We start from the raw sequence: 12595 nt of genomic DNA, 5'->3' as shown, positions 1-12595 counted from the left end.
TTCAATTTTATTACTGTTTTCATTTAATTTATAGTGCTTTTTACTTTACAAATCATTGCAAAACAACTTTACAGAAAATTAAGTTTCTACAATATTTAGTAGTAGCTTACACGATTTATCTATATCATTTTACTTTAACTTTATTTCAATTACAGAAAACTGTTTTTATTAGTTTCAGTCTTAGTTAACAGCAATGACACATAGTTGGTTGCTTTGGGAATTACTAGTTAGGAATAAAAGTTTAACTGTGTGTGCTTATTTTACATATTTATTTTTTAAAATAAAATGTAAAAATTATATATTTTTCTGTACGAGTTTCTGTCTTCTGCTGAATGCTAAAAAGATGATGCTTTAAACACCAAACGGTTGATGGTACTCATTCACTTCCATAGTATTCTTCCTGTAGCATAGAAGTCAATGGGTGCCGTCAACTGTTCGCTCTCAAAAAAACATCTTCTTTAGTGTTCAGCAGGAAAAAAAAAGACACTTTTTCAGGCTGAGGAAGAGTAAACGATTGCAGGATTTGATTGTTTGATTCCTCTCACACAGACAATACAGTTATATGAGTGTTAATCTAAACAGTGTTTGGTTATGAAGCAGTTTGTGTGTGAAGACATTTGTGAATCAACCAGTCAGCTGTCCCTCGATTTCAGAGCCGCTAACTAGAATAAGATCACAGCTACTTTTATTTTCAGTATAAATATGGAGTTGAAAACACGAGGCTTGATGAAATTATACTGTGATAAAGATAAAGCATCTTTATAATCATCGAGGCTCCCGCAGACATATGTTTTAGGAAGATTGTCCAGGGTTGATTTTTTACTCTTTCCTTTTACCGTTCGACTCGGACACAAACACGAGAGATTTTAATTTGATGAAGGTCATGGTGTTCTTCTTCAACACAGAGAATGATGCTCTTCCTCTTGTTTTCCAGCTCAGATATCTGAACATCCTTAAATCGAGAAGCATTTACTGAAATATAAATGAGTTCATGTTTAAAACAAGAACAAATAGCTGTCAGCGGCTAAGAAAAACAATAGTTTTCACCTTTGGCAGATTTTTTTTAACCCGTTTTAATGAACCAATAAAAATCTAAAAATAAATATATTGAGTAGATAATAAAGATTCATATCTGAGGTAATTATGCATCCCCTGCAAATGTCTTGGTTTCATGATGTTCATATATTAGCACTGGAATACAGAGTGTAATAATTTTTTCTTCCCCAGATTATTGCTGATGTGAGAAAGCAGTGAGGAATCCGCTGTATAGTGATCATCCTCTCTGCCCTTTAACCTCTCAAATCTGAATATATAGATGCCAATGAATCTAATTTTATATCAAGTATGAAGAGATCTGTAATATACTTGATTGTATGTAATGAGAAAATAAATTACTTAATGCAAAATCCATTATTTCTTTGCTGGGTTTAAAAGTTTTTTTTATGAATGATTATGTCATCTTTTATTATAAACATGAGTGCAGTATTAGCATTTGTATCAACATTATAAGAAATGTCTGAATGAATCAGAATCAAACGATTAAGTGATTAATGCAGAGATTTTCTTCCTTAAGGCTGTCCTTGTCCCGTTTGCAAATTACTAAAAGGGAAGAAAAAAAAAAGAATACATAGAATAAGTTCACAGTTTTTATGAAAAGCAATGAAATCCGTATAATCAAAAACTTAATCGGTAACACTTTTGAATAACGGTCCATTAGTTAATATTAGTAAACTACTTTAGTTAAAATGATCGAAGCAAGAACAATCCTTCTACAGCATTTATTAATCTTAGTTGATGTTCATTTCAACATTTACTAATGCATTATTTAAAATCAAAAGTTGTGCTAACAATGAAAAACTATTTTCATTAACTAACATGAACAACGATGAATAAATACAGTAATAAATGTATTGTTCATGGTTTGTTCATGTTCGTTAATGAATTAACTTACATTAAAAACTAACGGACAAGTATTCTAAAGTGTTACCACTTCATCTTTGTAATTAAAGCTGCGGTAGGGAACTTTTGACGCTCTAGCGGTTAATAAAACGTCCCCGGTTACTCACGTAACCTTAGTTCCCTGAGAGGAGGGAACGAGACATTACGTATGGGGAAATCCATTTCCTCGAAATTATGAAGTCTGATTGAATAACTCTTTTGCTTGCAAATAGCCAATGGCGCCCTCGCCCTCACCTGATTGGCTGACAGCCATCAATATAGGTGACGGTGGGCGCCAAAACCCTCAGAATCTTCCACTGAACGAGAGTAATGAGGCTGGAAGGTTTTTCCACACGGCAGGTTACGTAATGTCTCGTTCCCTCCTCTCAGGGAACTAAGGTTACGTGAGTAACCGGGGACGTTCCCTTATCGAGTCGGTCTCTCGACATTACGTATGGGGAACAATAAAACCCCCGCCGTGTGGGAAATACTGTCCGGCCCAGCTCGCATCGAGCCACAGAAGAGCATAAGCACTAGCTCTTAAAGCGCGTTAGCTCTAGGTCGGGTACCGGACCTGGTTGAAACACCTCTTGGCACAGAGCCAAATCAGCTCTTACACCATCGTAATCCAGTGCACCCAGATAAGCAACACTGGTGTGATATGGGGAAAATGCAGCAATATGTTGGTGCTTGGGAATACACTGCCGGCTTATAATGCGGGCATAATAAAGGGACCACATTAGATAGTGAATGAATACCTCAACCGCAGCTATTACAACAATAACTGACGCTGACCTGGTAGAAAGAACCACGGCTAGTGCACGCGCTAGGTAGGGCGTGCCCATAGCTTAGTCCAAAGACTGCTCAACTCCCTCCTCCTGCACTGACAGCACATGTGATGCGAACGAGGGAATGTCCAGATTATAGAATCTCGCAAACGTGTTGCGAGACGACCAGCCCGCTGCGAAACAAATGTCCTGAATAGACATACCTTTCGCCCAACCCCATGACGACGCCAAACTCCTTGTGGAGTGGGCGTGCACCCCGATTGGGCAGGCGGTTCCCCGGGAAGCATAAGCTAGTCGCACAGCCTCCACTATCCAGTGTGATAGCCTCTGCTTCGACAGCGCGCTGCCCTTCTTGGCACCCGCGTAGCAGACGAAAAGCTGCTCTGAAGTTCGAAACTGGCTAGTTCTGTTCACATATGCACGCAGGGCACGCACGGGGCACAAAGCGCACTTCTGAGACACTGAATTACTGTCCTCCTCGGGGCAAAATGCTTGAATTGTAATTATCTGAGCTCTGAACGGCGTTGAGAGCACTTTAGGCGAATAACCGCGTTTGGGTAAAAGTCTGACCATACAATCGTCCGGTCCAAACTGCATACACGCGCTGTTCACTGACAGGGCATGCAAGTCTCCCACTCGTTTCCCGCAAGCTAGCGCGAGCAGTAGCGCCGTCTTAAATGAGAGCACTTTAAGGTCGCTTAACTCGGCTGGTTCAAAAGGTGGGTTGGACAGCGCACTAAGCACTAATGACAGGTCCCAGACCGGCATCTGACGAAGGCGGGGTGGATTAAGCCGCCTAGCTCCCCGAAGAAAGCTCGTTATCAGGGGGTGCCTCCCCACTGAATGGCCGTCTAGCAAGTCACGAAAAACGGTGATAGCGGCCACGTAGACTTTCACTGTAGATGGGGTACTGCCAGCATCCAGACGTTCCTGTAGGAAGGTCAGAATAATGGAGATATCGCAACTCCTGGGGTCCTCATTTTTGTCAACACACCAGTTAGCAAATACTTTCCACTTCAGAGTGTATAAACGCCTCGTCGAAGGGGCTCTAGCCTCTGCTATTGTCTGCAGCACTCGCTGATATACTCCACGCTGATCTGCCACACATGCAGATCCCAAAGCTCTGGGTTGGGGTGCCATATGGTGCCCCTCGCCTGGGATAAGAGGTCCCTTCTCGGCGGGATCCGCCACGGGGGAAGCCGCGACATGTTCACCAGTTCCGGGAACCACGGCTGGTTGGGCCATTTGGGTGCTACCAGGATCAACGCACATCTCTCCTCCCTGATCTTCTGCAGCACCAGCGGCATTAACTTGACTGGGGGAAACCATACTTCCGTCCCTTTGGCCAGCGGCTCGACAGCGCGTCTCCCCCCAGGGGGGATGCTGTCAGCGAGAAGTACAGAGGGCAGTGGGCGTTCTCTTGCGACGCAAAGAGGTCGATCTCCGCTTTGCCAAACAGATTCCAGATCATATTTATCGTTTGCGGATGGAGCCTCCATTCTCCGTGTACAATGCCGTCCCTGGACAGCATGTCCGCGCCGCAATTCAAGCTGCCCGGTACGTGCACTGCTCGAATCGACAGAAGTACCCTGTCCGTCCATAACAGCAGCTGTCTCGCTAATCCCTGCAGGGATCGCGAACGCAAACCTCCCTGGCGATTGATGTACGCCACCACCGCCGTGTTGTCCGTTCTGATGAGAACATGACGGTGTTTCACAAACGGAAGGAAACTCTGCAGCGCTAGATGAACCGCTTCCATCTCCAAGCAGTTTATATGCCAGCGCGTCTGGTCCCCTGTCCACGTACCGAATGCTGGTCTGCCATCGCATAGGGCTCCCCAGCCTGATAGTGAAGCATCCGTAGTGACCACTACACGTCTGACCACTCTGCCCATAGCAGCACCCTGCTCGAATATGGTCGTGCCGAACCAAGGCGCCAGAGTCTCGAGACATGAACGCGTTATGATAAGGCGTTCCGTTCCCGCTCTCCACGCCCGCGGCTTCACTCGGCTCTGTAACCAGTGTTGAAGCGGTCTCATGTGTAACAAGCCCAGTCTGCAGACGGAGGCTGCGGCCGCCATCAGACCGAGCAACCTCTGAAACGTTCTTAAGGGGATAGCTCTGCCTTGAACGAAGAGGGCTAGTGTATTTTGAATCGACTGGATTCTCGGCTCTGACAGCTTCGCGGTCATAGAGCGCGAGTCCAGTATCATACCCAGGAATGTGATATATTGGCGCGGCTGCAGTGTGCTCTTCTGAATGTTCACAGACAGCCCCAAACCTGTCAGATGGGCGAGGAGTCTGTGTTTGTGTTCCTCGAGAGCGCTTCTCGACCGTGCGATGACTAACCAGTCGTCGAGATAATTCAGTATGCGCATTCCACTGAGCTTCAGGGGAGCGAGCGCTGTATTCATGCATATTGTGAATACACGGGGAGCCAAAGCGAGCCCAAACGGCAACACTTTGAACTGGTACGCCACACCCTCGAATGCAAAACGCAGGAAGCGCCTGTGATGTGGGGCTATCTGGATGTGGAAGTAAGCATCCTTTAGATCCACTGCAATGAAGTAATCGTCGGGCTGAATGTGCGCGAGGATCTGCTTCACAGTTATCATCTTGAACGTGCGTTTCGCGAGCGCTTTGTTCAGTAATCTCAGGTCTAAGATGGGGCGCATACCTCCGTCCTTTTTCGGAACTAGAAAATAACGGCTGTAGAAACCGGAATTTCTCCGTTCCACGGGCACTATCTCTACTGCTTGTTTGGCCAGGAGAGAGGATATTTCTGCTCGTAGCAGCGGGGCGCTCTGTTCTGACACTTCTGTCATAATCACACCGCCGAAGCGGGGTGGTCTGCGAGCGAACTGGAGCGTATAGCCGCGTTTTATCGTGTTGATCACCCAATAAGATGCCGCGGGGAGCGTCGCCCACGCGCTGAGATGACTCAATACGGAGGGTATTAATGCATGCTGCGGCGGGGCGTGCGCGCCAGCCACTGGGGAAGCGTTGACCGCTATATGAGTGGCAGGTGACTCGTTCGCGGCTTCTTGCACGGGAACATACATAGTCACCTCCTCGGGTTTCCCCGAGCTTCCGCTTTGCGAAGCGTCTCTCGGAGGAGAGGCTTCGCTTATGTAGCGGGTAATAGTAGAGGGAGGAAGAAAGCTCTTTTGCTGAGGCATGTAATGCATGTTTATTGAAACAGAACATAGCGGTTTCATTCTCACAACATTCACATCTTTGACGAACTCTGGGCGGGAACGCGCCCTTTTCGCCGCGGGTCCGACGAACACGTCCCGCGCTCTCTTCCCCCTGGCACGAGCATCAGGAACGCCCAGGAACTGCCTCTTTTCGGCATCGCGCATGCCGGACAGCGTCAGCCACAGATGGCGATGCAGGACCACAAGGCTGCTCATATTGCGGCCGATTCCCTGCGCTATCTTTTTTGACGCCGCGAGAGCGAGATCCGCCGCCGTGCGCAGCTTCCTGAGCGACTCTGGGTCCGGGCTTCCCTCATCCAGGGACCCAAGGAGCCGAGTTTGGAAGACCTGCAGGATTGCCATCGTGTGGAGGGCAGATGCTGCATGTCCAGCAGATATGTACGCCTTCTCAGCGATGTGAGCAGTAGCTCGACATGGCTTAGAAGGCAAAGAGGCTGTTTTCCAGCCGGGAGAAGACGCGAGATGGGCCGCGATAGCATCCTCGACGGGAGGCGGTCGCGCGTATCCCAATTTCTCCGCCCCTTCCACCGTCGTCAGCAGCTGGGTCCCCTGTGCATGGGCTCGGGCTGAGTAAGGGGAGCGCCATGACCGGGTGAGTTCCTCGTGGACCTCAGAGAAAAAAGGCGCGGGTCTCTGCGGGGCTTCAGCCTGGCGGCCCGCGCCGAGGAAAGAACCGTCCATCCATCTCTTAGACGGCAGCTCCTTGGGGGCTGTCCACTCCAATTCCATATCTGCCACCGCCTCCGTGAGGATCGCCATAAGCTCGGCATCCAGCGAGGCGGGGGCGGCTTCAGACGGGGCCTCGGACCACGCTCCCGGGTCTGAGGCATTAGTAGACATGGCGTCGTCCTCGTCATATCCAAACGAGACCATTTCCCGCGCTTCTAGTGGAGGGCGGGAACTGGCCTCAGAGTATGTGAGGGGATCTTCCACGTGAGGGTGGCGTGGGCGTTGGGCCGACGCCAGTACCTCGACAGAATCCGTCGACGGAGCTCTCTGCAGTCTCCCGGTTCGCGGCTCGACGGCGGCGGACGGGGGAGAGGCAGGAGATACAGGGCCACCGTTACGGGTAACGGCCAGCCTTGCACGAAGGATCTTGATGGGAAGCTCCTCACAGGCACGACATCCGGATCCTTCGAACTATAACCTCTGGGTTGATTTACCCCAAACAGGCATACTATGAGTATGTCGGTTCCAAAACACCTGAGAAGAGTTAGTTTAATCAACCTCTGACTGGTTACCCAGAGTTAATGCGCGTGCACGGTGCATGTATAAAGACATTTTCAATGGATCGCCGATTTCACGAGTCACCATGGAAACTCAAAGCGAAAAAAAGAGAGCGGCGTATTTCACAGAGGCGGAGTTGGAAGTTTTAATGCATGCTTATGAGGAGTTTAAGCCAATAATATTAAAAAGAAGCAATACAGCTGCATCGGCTAAAGCAAGAGAGTTGGCTTGGCAAAAAATAACGGACAGAGTAAATGCGTGAGTGTATTAAATTACAAATTTGGTATTGGCTCCTGTTTTATTGAAATGGAAAATAATGAAGTATGACTTATACATCTTTTTGAATATGTTAAATCACTATGAAAGCATTTACTTTTCCTGCCATTTATTTCTCTAGCTTGAAATAATAATGTATATTTCTTATTTAATAAGGTGTAATCCTTCTGGAGCCACAAAAACTTTAAGCCAAGTCAAAATGAAACACAAAAACATTCTGCAAAAAGGTAATATTTGATTACACAATTACTGAACTATTATTATAACAGGATTTAGTATATTCATTCTGTCATGCAGCTAACAGAAAGAAGACTGAAGCCCGTCTAACTGGCGGGAGGCCACCACCACCTCCCCTCACCCCATCTGAGGAGCTGGCTCAGGGGCGACCAGTGGTTGCTGGCATTCCAGGGGGCAGTTCATCACACATACTATGCACCACAAGTGATGGTGAAAAAAGGGTGACATGTAAGTTTACCTCTATGATTTGTTTTCATTTTTTGTCCTGATAAATTACTATCTCTGTCACTTAAAGGCTTTTTGAACAAGATTAATTTTTTATGTAGGCTTATTTTATTTAACTGCATATGATGTATTATTTTCTTTGATAATATTGAGAATTTAACGGGTTGTGTGTTCTTATAGATACTGATGGACGGATTGTATTATTGGACTCTCCAGAAAGAACACAGTCTTTCACAGTTGTAAGTGATTTGTTGTCAGGTACTTTTAGGTTTTTTTTTTGCCAAATAATGTATACTTGAATATTTGTCTTGTAGGATGAAGATGATGATGACGATGAAGAGACAACATCTGCTGTGACAGAAGTGGACAATGCTGGTAGATCCACTGAGGTATGATGCATACCATTATGATGTATGGCCCCTTTTTGCATTAGAGTAACAAACTGTCATTGTCCTTTCATAGTACATACCTAGGGATTTGCCCACAGATGAGGGTCCTTCAGCCTCAGCACACAATCTAAGCAGGGTAAGAATTTGTGTCCATGTGTCCATATTTGAATTTTATTGTCTGACCAAACAATCTCATTTATTACATTTTTCCACCTTAGTTGCCAGCAAAGGAGCTGTATAAGGTCCATCTTCAAAAACAAATAAGAAAAATGACATGGAGTTGGACCTTATACAGCTTCAAATGGAAGAGAAAAGGTTCCTCATTAAAAAAAAACAGCACTTGAAATAGAATTACTTGAGAATCGCCTTAAGGTGAGAACTTGTCTGAATATTAATCTGTTGCATGTTAAAAGTGGTCTGTCTGTCTGTCTGTGTCTGTCTCTATCTATCTATCTATCTATCTATCTGTATGTATGTATGTGTAAAACAATATATATAAAAAAACATTTTAATGAATTTTACTTTTATTGTTTTTCAGGAAATGAAGAAATAAACTGCCTGGCAGACCAGTGCAAAAAAAACTAATAAAAGTAATTTTGACAAATCCTGTCTCTCAAAAGTCTTCCGTCTCTGTTGGCCTCTAAAATCTGTCGGTGTTCCTCTGGGCCATCTTCCTCAATACAAGGAGGGTGGCTCTCTCCTCTTATAGTGGCAATATTGTGAAGCACAACACAAGCCACAATAATGTCGCATGCCCTCTCTGGACTAACCCGGAGCCCACGCAGACACTGAAACCGAGATTTGAGGATCCCTATAGTCATCTCCACCTTGGCCCGTGTTCGGCTGTGAGCCAGGTGAAACCGTGTTTGTGGTCCAGGCTCAGGTTCAGGGTAGGGTGTCATTAAATAGGGCAGACTGATGACTCGCGGAAAATTCTGGCATCATGCACAGATCCTGGCCATTTTGCCTCGACATTGGTGATGATTTGGGTTGCCTCAAATATTACCTATAGTTAGTGGAAAAAGTAATGACTTTGATGATTTTAAGAAGGGGAAAAAATTAAGTTGTTACCTGCACATTGATACTATGAATAGATTTCCTATTAACATAGTCTCCCTCATTTATTGATGGAGCTTTAATAGGAATGTGAGTGCCATCAATGCACCCAATTACATTTGGAAACCCTGAAACAGAAAGTTATGGAAGTATGAAGTGTGTGCATAATGAATACATGTATAGATATTAATAATATGACTAAATATTAAATATGCGTAATATATTTTACTACAAAGGACAAATCTGCCACTCTGTGGAATTCGTCTTTAATAACAAGCAGAGGTTTATGGCCAGGGAACTGTACAAACGTGGGTAACAACTGTTTAAGTGCCAGACACACTGTACGAACGGCTCTACACACAGTTGCCTTTCCCACATGCTCTGAATTGCCCACACTGTACAAAAAATGGCCAGACGCAAAAAACCTAAGTGCTATGCACAGAGTGTTTACTGTGCTAAGCGCAGAGCCGCGGTTTGTCACATTTGCGATATGCGTTTTTAAAAGACGTGTTAAATAAACTAATGAATCTTTTGAAAAACGATAACGCTCTTTTAAATATTCATTAGGGTATGCAAACACATCAATACGCGGTCTTATAACCTTCTCCCGACGAAAAAAACCTCGTATAATTTGTGCTTCTACGTCCACAGGATCCTCGTCAAAAGGGCACGCCATGCTCACCAACCTTCTGAAACGAAGTTACACTGAAACATAACCTGCTCTTGAGCAGGTTATCTTTAGAGAGTCAGTTGCTATGGTTACATACATACCCAGAAAGTTACCTCTGTTTTTGGAACCGAACGTTGAGGTTATCCACAAACTTACCCTTAAACATACCCAGGTATGTCACATAACCTGCTTTTTGGAATACCCCCCTGGGGTGTATTCCAGAAAGCAGGGTTAACTTACCGTGAACTAAACCCTGAACTCTCGGTTGATTAACCCCAAACCTTGCTTACTCGAGGTATGTGGTTCCAAAAACACGTCCGGGAGTAAGTTCATTCAACTCAGAGTATGTTCCTGGTTAAGACTCAAGACATTCTCAACAGAGCAACGAATCGACGAGTCACTATAGAAACGGACTCTAAGAAAAAGCGCGCCAAGCTGTTTCTTTCTTCTTCTTTTGTTCATTAGTTGTTTACCTGCTTAGTGCATATCGCCACCTTACTGATGGCTGTGCAATCATTTAAAAAAAAATTCCAATCCTTGAGAATGTAAATTGTATTATTTGTTTTATGCTAATTCTACATTAAGTCATATCAGATATGTATTTTGATTTAGAATTCAGACATTATAGAAAATACCACTCCATGAGTGAGATATAACATGTAATTAATAAAATTAAAAATATATATATATAAATATATATAAGTTAAACATTACCTTGTCATATTGTTGTATAATTTATGCATACCTCTTAATACATAATTTATAGATAACTCTTATATATGCCAATAAAATAAATAATCATATTAGAATAATATATTACCTTATTTATTACTTATATTAGCGCTTACTCATTAACATATATATATATATATATATATATATATATATATATATATATATATATATATATATATATATATATATATAAAATAGGCTATATTACATATTGTAATAATCTGTCACCCCATTGAAGGCTCGCTGTAGTGAACTAACCCTGGAACATAACCTGCTCCGGAGCAGGTTAAGTTTAGAGAGTGAGTTGCTATGACTACTAACATACCCTGAAAGTTACCTCTGTTTTTTGGAACCCAAAGTTGAGGTTATCCACTTACTTACTCTTAAACATACCCGGGTATGTCACATAACCTGCTTTCTGGAATACCCCCCTGGTCTACTCCGCCGCGGTACCCCCGAAGCAATCTAAAATAGTCAGAATATAAACACTTATTATAGGTGCACCCTAGTGATTCAGGACAAGCTAAAAACACGGTTTGGAAAATGGATTCATGGTGTACTCGCTTATTATATACATTTTTCTACATTTTGAACACAACAAAGTTACGGACCGCAGCTCTGATTTGTTATTTTTTACCGGGAGCGATTGAGTTTCTGCAAATGGCAATAGGACCACTGGGAGGAGCCAGAGGAGCTTGATTTTTTTCACAGATTATCTGTCTCATATTCTACTGTCAGGACATAATGACAGGTTTAATAAATATGTACAAAATATTTTTTTTACAAAAGTTCCCTACAGCACCTTTAAGTAACGGTAGTGAAATTAAAGAGAGAAGATTTAGCTCCATTATTAATCTAGACAGTCAAAGGGCTCAATCTGTATATTGTGCTCATAACACCATTTAGTTTATTATATAAACGGCAATATAAGTTAAAACGTAATAAGAATTCATTTAAACTTTGAATTCTTATGAAGTCTCAGCTTTCACTGCTAACTACGTTAGCGATATCGCTAGCTATTTATTAATAGTCTGACACTGGCTGTCAACATAATGTTAAAAATGACTAAAAAAACATCGAGAAAGAACAGCTGAGTCTTACCTGTAAAATATAACACCCCAAGATCTGTTTTTATTATCGTGTGACGGTTTGTAGGTGTCCAATCTGTCGATGAGTCTGGTATGTTTTCTTTTTTCCTTATGTGAGAGTTATGAGAGTTGCCCGCTCCAATATGGCGGCGACGTTGACGTGCGGTCGAGCGGCCAATGAGGCGTCTAGGTATTTATATGTCTATGGATAGATTACTGGATAATTAAATCGTTTTAAAGTGACTTATATGGCGGAGTGCAAACTAGTAATAATTTTAAATATTAATTCTAATGGATTATCCGTTCTTGTATAAATACTGCAAATAACCCCCCAAATGCTGAGACTTGTATGTGTCTGAATGTTATTCTGGTAATGTGGATGAGTTTTGCGGTTACTAGAAACTGACGACACTGTTTAACCCTTCACGGAATGGAGTTGCCATCTGGCAAGAATGAATTTCTACTCATTTCCTTGTGAGAGAGAGAGAGAGCAATATATTGGAATTAACAGGGCAGATCTTAATGTGCTGTTTATAAGTCACATGACATTTGAATGTCCGTCCAAAACTATTTTTCCCAATGTCACCGTCATATATATATATATATATATCATGGTTAGAACACTAAATGCACTCCATCAGATACTTGGGTTGTTTATTTGACCGCCGAGCGGCGCCACAGACGCGACGCGAACCTCGCGCTGAACTGCGCTGCTCTCATTGTTCGTCGATCGTCGCGTCATGGAAAGA

The 12595-nt window shown here is 43.5% G+C and overlaps 1 long non-coding RNA gene across 1 annotated transcript; it reads left to right on the top strand.

Moving 5' to 3' along the window:
• The first annotated feature begins 8252 nt into the window (after positions 1–8252).
• On the top strand, positions 8253–8566 carry LOC113079165 (uncharacterized). Its single transcript, XR_003281664.1, has 3 exons — positions 8253–8297; positions 8371–8433; positions 8516–8566. It is a non-coding gene; the product is annotated as an uncharacterized LOC113079165 (long non-coding RNA).
• The last annotated feature ends 4029 nt before the right edge of the window (positions 8567–12595 follow it).

Source organism: Carassius auratus, unplaced genomic scaffold, assembly GCF_003368295.1.
Source record: "Carassius auratus strain Wakin unplaced genomic scaffold, ASM336829v1 scaf_tig00027245, whole genome shotgun sequence".
NCBI classification, from domain to species: domain Eukaryota; kingdom Metazoa; phylum Chordata; class Actinopteri; order Cypriniformes; family Cyprinidae; genus Carassius; species Carassius auratus.
This window is presented reverse-complemented; position numbering and strand designations above follow the sequence as displayed.